We start from the raw sequence: 10,309 nt of genomic DNA, 5'->3' as shown, positions 1-10,309 counted from the left end.
GAAACTCGCTTCCGCCTCTTTTCCTTTCACTTTCCTCTGGCATGTTTGCATCAGGCCAGCAGGCGGATATGCTCTCCTACCTTGCGACCACACCTGCCAGCTGGCCTTATAGTTGCTCACTCGGGGGCCAGCCTCTCCACCTGGTTACCCCAGACTGGTGGAGATGAGGACCAGCCTGGCATTTATGGTGAACTCACAAAGCCTTGCCCATGGACATTGCGGTCTGTAGTGGATGAAGGAAAGGAGATACATGCGGAATTAGAAAAAGGGCGCATTTGTAACTGGGGTTATCTTTTCAAGTGGTCTATTGGTGGCATCCCTTTCCACACACCATATGAACACAAAGCTTCTCTGCACGGGGACAGACAAGTGCTGGGAGTCACTCACCTGCTCCCACTCTAGGCTCTTGTTGCAGCTTGAAACAGCCACCATTTTGGAACTGCACTTCCCAGCCAACTATCACAGCAAAGCCAGCCACTGAGAGGCAGGGAAAAGGGAACAGCAATCATGGAGTGCTTGTGATGAGCTGAGGGAGGGAAGGGTGGTGTTGTTTTGTGGCTGGTATATCAATAGCTCTGACTGTCTTTCCTTCAGGGTGCTGAGCCAACCGTTGAAAAGCAAGTTCTAGTTGTCATATTCTTGGTCATATGTGTTTTGTTGTGTCCTCTGCATCAGATTTATTATTCACTGAATTTATATCTTGCCTTTCCCCACCAGAGGAGTCCAGGGCAGCAAACAGATGCACAATTAACGAAAACTAAAACAAAGAAAAACACTCTAGAATAGTCAAACAGTTCTAAGAACAGTTACAAAGAAAAACAATTGCATCTCTACACAACTGCCTCAGTTCTCCATCCAGGCAAGCCAGAAGTATTACCAGAGTTCAAGGGCACATTTCAGCCAGGCAAAAACACTCGAACAGGGTATGAGGAAGGGCTGATGAAAAATGTGGCCTGGGGAGAATCCCAAGGGACAAATAAATCTGAGGAAAGTGGCATGGAATGAATTGCTTATGTGCCTGTATCTCCTTGACCACATTCACACCATATATTTAAAGCACTATGATGCCACTATAAACAATTATGGCTTTCCCCAAAGAATTCTGGGAGCTGTAGTTTGTTGAGGGTGCTGAGAGTTGTTACTCACCTCAGAGAGTTACAATTCCCAGCATTCCCTGTGAAGAAGAGGGATTGCTTATTAGACCACTCTGAGAGTAATAGCTCTGGGAGTGGAATGGGGTCTCCTTACAACTCTCAGCACCCTTAACAAACTACAGCTCCCAGAATCCTTTGGGGGAAGCCATGGTTGCCTAAAGTGGTATCATGGTACTTTAAATGTATGGTATGAATGCAGCCCTTGTCTGTACCTCTGTAAAATAAATGATAAATGGATGGAGCTAAAAATAGTGTCATAGAAATTTAGTTTTCATGGGGATTTAGTATCCATGGTGCCTGTTTTATCAGCAGTTTTCTTTTAAGTATATAAACCATAGCACGTATATCAGTGTATCATGTTTCTTTTCCTTTTTTTTAGTTACTAAAGCTATATTAGGTAATTGGAGTGACACGGTCGTCCCATATACCAAGGAAGAACATATGTGACTTTGAAGCACAACTACACATAAAAACGGGGTATTTATTATAGGTCTCACACATGAAAAAAAAAATGTTTAGACTGAAATGTGCCAAAACTCTCACTTTAGAACTCTATGGGGACAGATCAAATGATAAAAGAAAAGAATAGAAATAAAGTTTTCATTTCTTATAGGAAAATTACATCATCACTAACATTTCCAACAGCAGGATTAATCACTGAACAGCAGACTTCTAAATGGAGAAGATGCAGCTTTAGGCCTCTGGGAGCAGATGCCTCAGGCTTTGACTTTGAAGTCTTTTTTGACGACATTAAGATGCTTGCTGAAACTTGGGTGCGTAGTGAATGTGTTTCTATTTTCAGCATGGATCACTGCTTAGGTAGTCACACTAAAGACTAGCTCACCTTATAGCTCATCAAAACTAATTTTGGCTCTTCATCTTCAGTGTTTGGAGTATTGGCTCTTTGTCACCACTTGTACACATTATAGGGATAGGGCCTACTTTATTTTGTATAGTAGCTAACTCGCTCAGATTCACATATTACATTCATATATGAAATTGTAGATGAAACAATATTCAGAACAGAAGCATAGCATGGGTTGCCAGTGCCCGGAGCAGGGCAAGTGTTGCCCTACCCTGGTGGATTGGGAAGCTGAGGTGGAGCCGTGTGCCGGGGGTCGCATGCGGAGTCCGTGAGGCACATGACTGCTGCCACTGCTGCTCCTGGTGGCGGTGGTCACACGCCTTCTTGGCCTGGCTACTCTGCCAACTCAGGGGGGGGTGTGCCCCTCTGCTTACCACGCTATGCCACTGATTCAGAAACTAGACTTGCACAATTACCGTATTTTTCGCCCTATAAGACGCACTTTCCCCCCTCCAAAAATGAAGGGGAAATGTGGGTGCATCCTATGGGGCGAATGCAGGCTTTCGCTGAAGCCTGGAGAGCGAGAGCGGTAGGTGCGCACCGACCCCTCTCGCTCTCCAGGCTTCGCGGACCTCTCCTCAAGCAGCGGGAACGCTCCTGCTGCTTGGGGAGAGTTGCCGGCATCCCGAAGCCTGCGCGCGCTGATCTCAGCACGTCCAGGCTTCGCGGATCTCTCCACAAGCAGCGGGAACGTTCCCGCTGCTTGGGGAGAGTTGCCGGCATCCCGAAGCCTGCGCGCGCTGATCTCAGCACGTCCAGGCTTCGCAGATCTCTCCACAAGCAGCGGGAACGTTCCCGCTGCTTGGGGAGAGTTGCCGGCATCCCGAAGCCTGCGTGCGCTGATCTCAGCGCGTCCAGGCTTCGCGGATCTCTCCTCAAGCAGCGGGAGCCACTGCTGGGCTCCCACGGCTTGCAGAGAGCTGCCTGTTTGGGGGCTGGGGTCGGGGGAAGCTCGGGCTGCCCCAGCCCCGCGCCTGGGGGGAAAATAATTTTTTCCCTTTATTTCCCCCCCAAAAAAACTAGGTGCGTCTTATGGGACGGTGCGTCCTATAGGGCGAAAAATATGGTAGTTTCCAGATTCATTGATGGACCAGGGAGCACATATTATCAACTTCTGAAGGAGCCATCAATGGCCTGAGAGAAATTTTGAGGCAGCCCATCCCTAACCTTCCCTATGGCTACTTAAGAAAACTCTATGTGTCTTGAGGAAATGCAGAAGGAAGGGAGCTCAGGCAAGGGAGGGCATCATGTCACCTCCTGAAGCAACATCAGTGAAGTACCCTCAGGCCTGAGACTGACTCTGCTCACTCTGACTAGTCATGGAATCTTCTGGATAGGAAGGAGTAAGAGCAGGGCTTTCTGTTCCTACTGAGCCTTGCAACAAGGTTTTCCTGAGCTCTGGGATGTTCCTGTATCCTCCAGTCCTGATGATTGGTTTGCCTTTTGGTCCTGATTTGCTTATCAGTCCTGATTTCTGGCTTGTCTCTCAGAGCTATATCTTGTTTTGTTCTCAGGCCACTGGGCCCGAGTACTTGCTTGACCCACAACTTCTGGTTCCTGGCTCACCTTCTGAGATCCTGCTGAATGTGTGTTCTTGATGTTTTGCCACTTTCATATCACTTATGACTCTCAGTACCTCAAGGCAATATAATAATTTAACTTCCCTTCCTGCTCCCAGCAGAAAAATAATGCCACCCATTTTCATCAAACTTGAAAACTGGCATAAAGCACCCCTTCTCTGTCAACAGCTCGACATAAGTGGTTATTACATATTCTTTGCATTTGAGACCTTATTCTCGCTAACCCTTGTTGGGAAACAGAAAATGCCAGGTTAAGCACATTCTTCTTTAGCATTTCACTGTGAATCTGTTTCATGAGCTGGTTAAAAAAAAAAATCTAGTCCTTAAGCAGAGCTAAGTTAATAAGCAAGACTGCTGGCCCTAGAGATTTTGTGGCATGAAGCGATTTCAGCCAATTGGTCTGGCAGCTGAGCTTTACTTCAGTGCTGTCAACAAGACAGCATTTCTGAGGGAAGCAAGTTTGCTTAGGAGGTGCAGGGCAGGCTGTGGGGCACACATAGCTTTGTTCTCCAACACGTTGCTGATGCTCCCTGGTGCCCCCTCTCCAGATCTGATGCCTGAGGCAGGTACCTCACTCTACCCAGTGATAGGGCTGGGCCGGTTTACGGTTCTGTATTTCTGAGGAAACAAAAATTCCATAAGAAAATTCATATTTGAATGTCTGATCAAGTAAATTACTGTGACGCACTGTGTGGGAAGCTTCAGCCAGTACAGAAGATGAAGGCCATCTTTTCAAGGAACCTAGGCTTATAGGATTCTGGAAGAGTGGCTGCCAGTATGCAGCTAGGTGAAATTCAAGGTGCAGAAGATGACCTATAAAGTCCGGTGCAGCACTTGGGACTTAAATATTGAGGAGCATTTCCCCTGAATTAACCCACACATGTGTTAAGATTGCCAGGAGAGGCCCTTCTTCTTACCCCGTTGCCCATTTTTGGTTGACCATTCACTTTTTCCATTAGTCCTTTTCAAGGATATCACTTCCACTGGGGAAAGACACCATGGTGTCTTCTGCTCTAACAGGTTTTTATATTTTTCCCATACACCATAAATTGCTTTTCTTGCCAAGTGATTAAAAAAGCCTTTATGCACTTTGGTCTTCTCATACCATAAATATGCCAACCAAATCTATTATCATAACCCTCAAGGTCTAAGATATCTGTATTTTTTAAGGTTATCCACTCCCGTAGCCAGCAGAGACATGATGCCTCATAATATAATTTCAAATCTGGCAGAGAGAAGCCACCTCTTTCTTCGGTATCTGTTAATAGTTTATACTTAATCCTTGGTTTCTTCCCCTGCCAGATAAATTTGGAAACATCTATTTCCTATTGATATCTTATATGGGGGGATGGGAGAGAACCTTCTTTGTGGTAGCATCCTGTATGTGGAATGCCCTCCCTTTTGAAATACAGCTGCCACCATCTCTTTTTGGTTTGTGTCACCAGCTGAAGACTCACTTATGCAGGCGAGTCATTTGTAAGGTATTTGTTCTTACAATCAGGCATTTGTAAGGTATTTGTTCTAGGCCAAGGCTGAAAACACAGTATTTATGTATTGCCTGCTGTTTACTAATTTCTTACTGGACATTCATTCATTTATTCATTCATGTCAGTTATTTAATCCTATCTTTCAGGATACAAATCCTCGCAAGACATATTACAAGTAATATCAGTCTTAAACATCCTTCCTGCTGGGCAGCTGTTGATTTTATGTTATTATTGGCTGGATATAATTGTTGGTTTTAAACTGGTTTACTGTACCACACCTGGGATTGCTAGCAATAAGGGACGATTAGAAATATTTTTAATGAATACATAAGGAAATGCTTATGTTTGTGTGCATATTTATCTATACCTGTGTGTGCTGTGTGTCATTAATAGGATTTAAAAGTATATGGCAGGCCATAAATAGTAGTAGTCTCGCAAGCATATACAGTGGTACCTCGCAAGACGAATGCCTTGCAAGATGAAAAACGCGCAAGACGAAAGAGTTTTCCGTTTTTTGAGTCATTCCGCAAGACGAATTTCCCTATGGGCTGGCTTCGCAAGACGAAACGTCTTGCGAGTTCTTGCGAGTTTGTTTCCTTTTTCTTAAAACTGCTAAGCCGTTAATAGCCGCTAAGCCGCTAAGCCGCTAATAGCCGCTAAACCGCTAAGCCGCTAATAGCCGTGCTTCACAAGACGAAAAAAACGCAAGACGAAGAGACTCACGGAATGGATTAATTTCGTCTTGCAAGGCACCACTGTAGTACAGTATCTAGCAGATGAAACAAAAAAAATGTATTTGTTCTTACATTGCTTGTAGCCACTAGATGGCATTCTTCAAGCATCTCTCCTTTGAACTGATTGAGAAGGATTTTGGTATAAATCTCAATCTGAGTTTGAAATGTATTTCTGGCTATATCCAAAATGGGCGATACTTACCAGCAACCGCCCCCCTTTAAAATATAGCAAAACTAATAATGAAGTGGAGGATAAAAATCCTCAACCTGTGCAGTATTGGCCAGAAAGGAAGCAGCGAAGTAAGGCCATTAGGCCTCTCCTCAAAAGCCTCTCCTCAGTCATCTTTGTCAGAAGATGCAGGTGACGGAGCGGTACCTATTTATCTACTTGCACTTTGATGTGCTTTCGAACTGCTAGGTTGGCAGGAGCAGGGACCAAGCAATGGGAGCTCACCCCATCACAGGGATTCGATCCGTCGACCTCCTGATCAGCAAGTCCTAGGCTCTGTGGTTTAACCCACAGTGCCACCTGCGTCCCGTTTATATGGAAGTAGGGGGCCTTGCTATTGTGCAATATTTAGGCGTAAGCAACAGAGTCTTTAAGGGGAGGCAAGGTTGGGACTGACATAGGTGAGGTAAGATGATATTTTCAGAAGGAGACCAGCAGCATCTGTATGATTGTGGCCTGCGCAGTTAAGAGAGTCAGTGGTCTCCTCTTGGTCCAAACACAGCCTCAGACCAAGATGGCTGCACAGTGGCTTCAAACTTGTCACATGTGTTGAATGTTTGACAGTCACCCCATGGCTTTCACTACAATTTCAACATTTGTAGGGCCCGGGGGTTCATACTGTTGTGGTGCAGCGACGGAGCATGCGCCACAGTTCAGGGTAGGAGAAGGGTAGGGAAACTGCTGCCCACTTTCCTCCTGCCCTCCGCTGCCAATCAGGCATGACATGACAGCAAAGGTGGAGCTGCTACAGCCAGGCACTCCTCGACGAAGCCAAGGTGGGATGCTTTCTGCCGCCTGGTCAGACATGCTGCCAGGTGTGTGGTGTGCCGCAGCTGAGGAGGGTGGGTGGCAGCGCTGCCTAGCTTAATTAGCTTTTAATACTTGCTGATTGCAGGGAATCAATAGCGTCTAGCACACAGCTCAGTACACACGAGTATGGCTTAAGAAACACTGACTTCAAACACACTCAGTCTTAATACTGGCACCCACTCTTAATATTCCAAGCATTGATTAATAACTATTGGACCCAGGGATTTAGGGTTCCTAGCACCCACATACTCATACCAATACCGAAACCAAGGTCCCTCATTCCATGAAAGGCCAGAACAGATTGGTGAGACAGACTCCACATAAAAAAACGACACGTAAAGACTTCTTCATTAGAAAATTGTGTCCCAGGACCACACAGTGCTTCCATTCGGGCTGTGGTTGAGGATATTCCTTGTAATATTTGTTGAAGCATCCTTTAAGAGCTTGCATGTGTGACTCAGCCATTTTCATCGTCTTGTTTGTACTTTGACCAACGTCCTCATATGTGCATCTTCATGTTCCTCTTAACATGCCAAATTCATGGTCAGAGTAATCTGAAATTTCCATGCTGTTCTCCCCCCCCCCCGCCCCTTTCTTTTTACAGCCATCAGAACTTCCTGTTTACAAAATATGAGTCTTTCTAGTCATTCAACATGTGTGGCTTGTTTTTGGCAAGTGTTTGGGACAATGGATTGAACGCAGTTGCTTTCAGCCAATGCAGTTGTTTGGGAGCCAAAGGGGATACATCAGCAGCACCTCTGCCTTGTTTAAGAACGGAACTGCCACAATCAGGTGGAACGTGGAGGTGGGGGTCTGAGATGAGAAGCAGACTAGTGGATTTTCCCTCTCACACACAAACAACATACATCCCTACAGCTTCTCTCATCTGCCTAACTCTGATACCAGCTGTTGCTTGGGCAGGGTTAAAAGAACCACAGAGAGAAGAAGAAGAAGAGAAGAAGAGTTTGGATTTGATATCCTGCCTTTCACTCCCCTTCAGGAGTCTCAAAGCGGCTAACAATCTCCTTTCCCTTCCTCCCCCACAACAAACACTCTGTGAGGTGAGTGGGGCTGAGAGACTTCAAAGAAGTGTGACTGGCCCAAGGTCACCCAGCAGCTGCATGTGGAGGAGCGGAGACGCGAACCCGGTTACCCAGATTACGTGACTACCGCTCTTAACCACTACACCACACTGACAAAAGTTAGGTCTTTTTTGCTTTCAGAAGGAGACTCCACCAGTACAGAGTCGTTGCTGTTGCATCTAGCTTGGCCATAGTAATGTATGCCATACATTAAAACACATGGCTTTCCCCAAAGAATCCCGAGAACTGTAATTTACATCCGAGAGTGCTACAATTCCCAGCACCCTGAACAATGTGTACCAAGCCATAAACACTGCATGTGTTATTTGGGGAGAAAGATAATGGTTCAAGGCTGTCAGTAAGAAGAATTCAAATGCATACATGGAAATTTAGGTTTGCACTATTAAAGTGAATTCAAGTACTCTGTCACTCTAGTACTGTACAACAAAGTAGCTTCCATGACTGAAGAGACAAACCATGGTTCAGTTGCAGAGCAGCAGCCTGCCTCGTCAGCACTAGTGCATTTCTTTGATGTCTTTTCTTCATAATAATAGTTTGTAAACCCTTGGAGATATTTTGGGATGAACTTTGTACACAAAGCATATTATATTATTACAGCTGCCTTCATGGGAAAGGCTGGGCGAATAATGCATGTTTGGGAAACCATCTAGAGAAATTTATTGACTATAACTGTTGTTCCCAACCCACAGTCAGGGGGGGGATTAACGTGATTTATCTTCAGCCAAACTGGAAATTTGGAGAAAGGGAGAAGGCTTGCATTAAATTATATTTTTTGTTGCTGTAAATCAGCACCAAACATCATGAACACATGCACCAAAAAAAGAAGAACAGTCCCTCCTCATCCATTTAGGATGGGGGGGGGCAATCTAAGTAGAGACTAGAAAAGAAACAACAGGTTCAGGGGACATAGCAGGCAAAGAAAGCAAAAAGCAAAGAGCAGATGAGTTAAGTTTTCCATTTTAATTTGTTTTCCTTTTAAATTAATCTGTGAAGAAACACCCTGTTGCAGAATACCCAGGGGCATCCCTGCTTCTGCCAAGTGTCTTCAAGAGGAACCTCTGATGAAATGTGAGAAATGTGGGATGCAGAAGAAAAATCCAACGTGGGCCTTTCCAGGACTTAACTGGGATTGTCAATGGGTTATCCATCAGCTTTCACGAGCCTAGTGTCCTCCAGATATTTTGAAGTACAAACCCCAGCCAGCACTGAAGGGCATCCATACTGTATTATATGGCCCCTCCACCACCATCCATGCTAAGGTCCTGAAAGACCTACATTGGCTCCCAGCACAATTCAAAGTGTTGGTGCTGACCTTTAAAGCCCTAAACGGCCTCAGCCCAGTATACCTGAAGGAGCGTCTCCACCCCCATTGTTCAGCCCAGACACTGAGGTCCAGCGCTGAGGGCCTTCTGGCGGTTCCCTCACTGCGAGAAGCCAGGTTACAGGGAACCAGGCAGAGGGCCTTCTCGGTAGTGGCGCCCGCCCTGTGGAACACCTTCCCATCAGATGTCAAGGAGATAAATAACTATCTGACTTTTAGAAGATATCTGAAGGTAACCTTGTTTAGGGAAGTTTTTAATGTTTGGTGTTTTATCGTGTGTTTTTTAATATTCTATTGAGAGCGGCTAGGGAAACCCAGTCAGATTGGTGAGGTATAAATAAATTGTTGTTGTTGTTGTTGTTGTTGTTGTTGTTGTTGTTAGTGTTTGCTCCAAGAGGAGTTCAGACTTCCTGGGTACTTGCCACAATTGCTGGCTCACCATCTTCTCAATGAAAGGTGACAGGATCTTCTTTTAACGGAGGTAAAAGTCCTTCCACCTTCCAGCAGCACTGGATTTAGGGTTCTGCAGGTGGAGGGGGTGCAAACTTGAGAAGATCCATAATGGAGAAGATCTAGTTGGGGGTGCCAAATGTTGGCCTTGCAAGGGACGCCATATTACAAAGACCACCCCTGTTCGCAGGCCTCTATAATGATAGCCTGGGAGAACTATTATTTTACTTCCAGGGCTCTCAGAGGATAACAGGCTGCTTTGCAGCTAACAGTAATAAGGCATGATCTCATCCGGACTTTGGACTGAGCAACGTGGCCAGGATGATGTTGGCTTATTAGACACACCCTATACTTTCAGGGTTGATTTTATTTTGAAGAACATGAGTGGTCAGAAAACGGTCTCTTAATTAAAAGGATATTGTTTATTTTGCTTCAGACACCTGACTTGAGTACCCCTTTTCCCTTCCTTCAGACAGGGGTTTCTCCCAGCCCTACCTGCAGAAGCCAGGGATTGAACCCGGCTGGTAGTTTCTGCATGCAAATTAACCATTTTCCTACAGAACCACAGCCCTCCTC

Source organism: Podarcis liolepis (genome assembly GCF_965112155.1).
Source record: "Podarcis liolepis genome assembly, chromosome: 12".
Classification (NCBI taxonomy): domain Eukaryota; kingdom Metazoa; phylum Chordata; class Lepidosauria; order Squamata; family Lacertidae; genus Podarcis; species Podarcis liolepis.
This window is presented reverse-complemented; position numbering follows the sequence as displayed.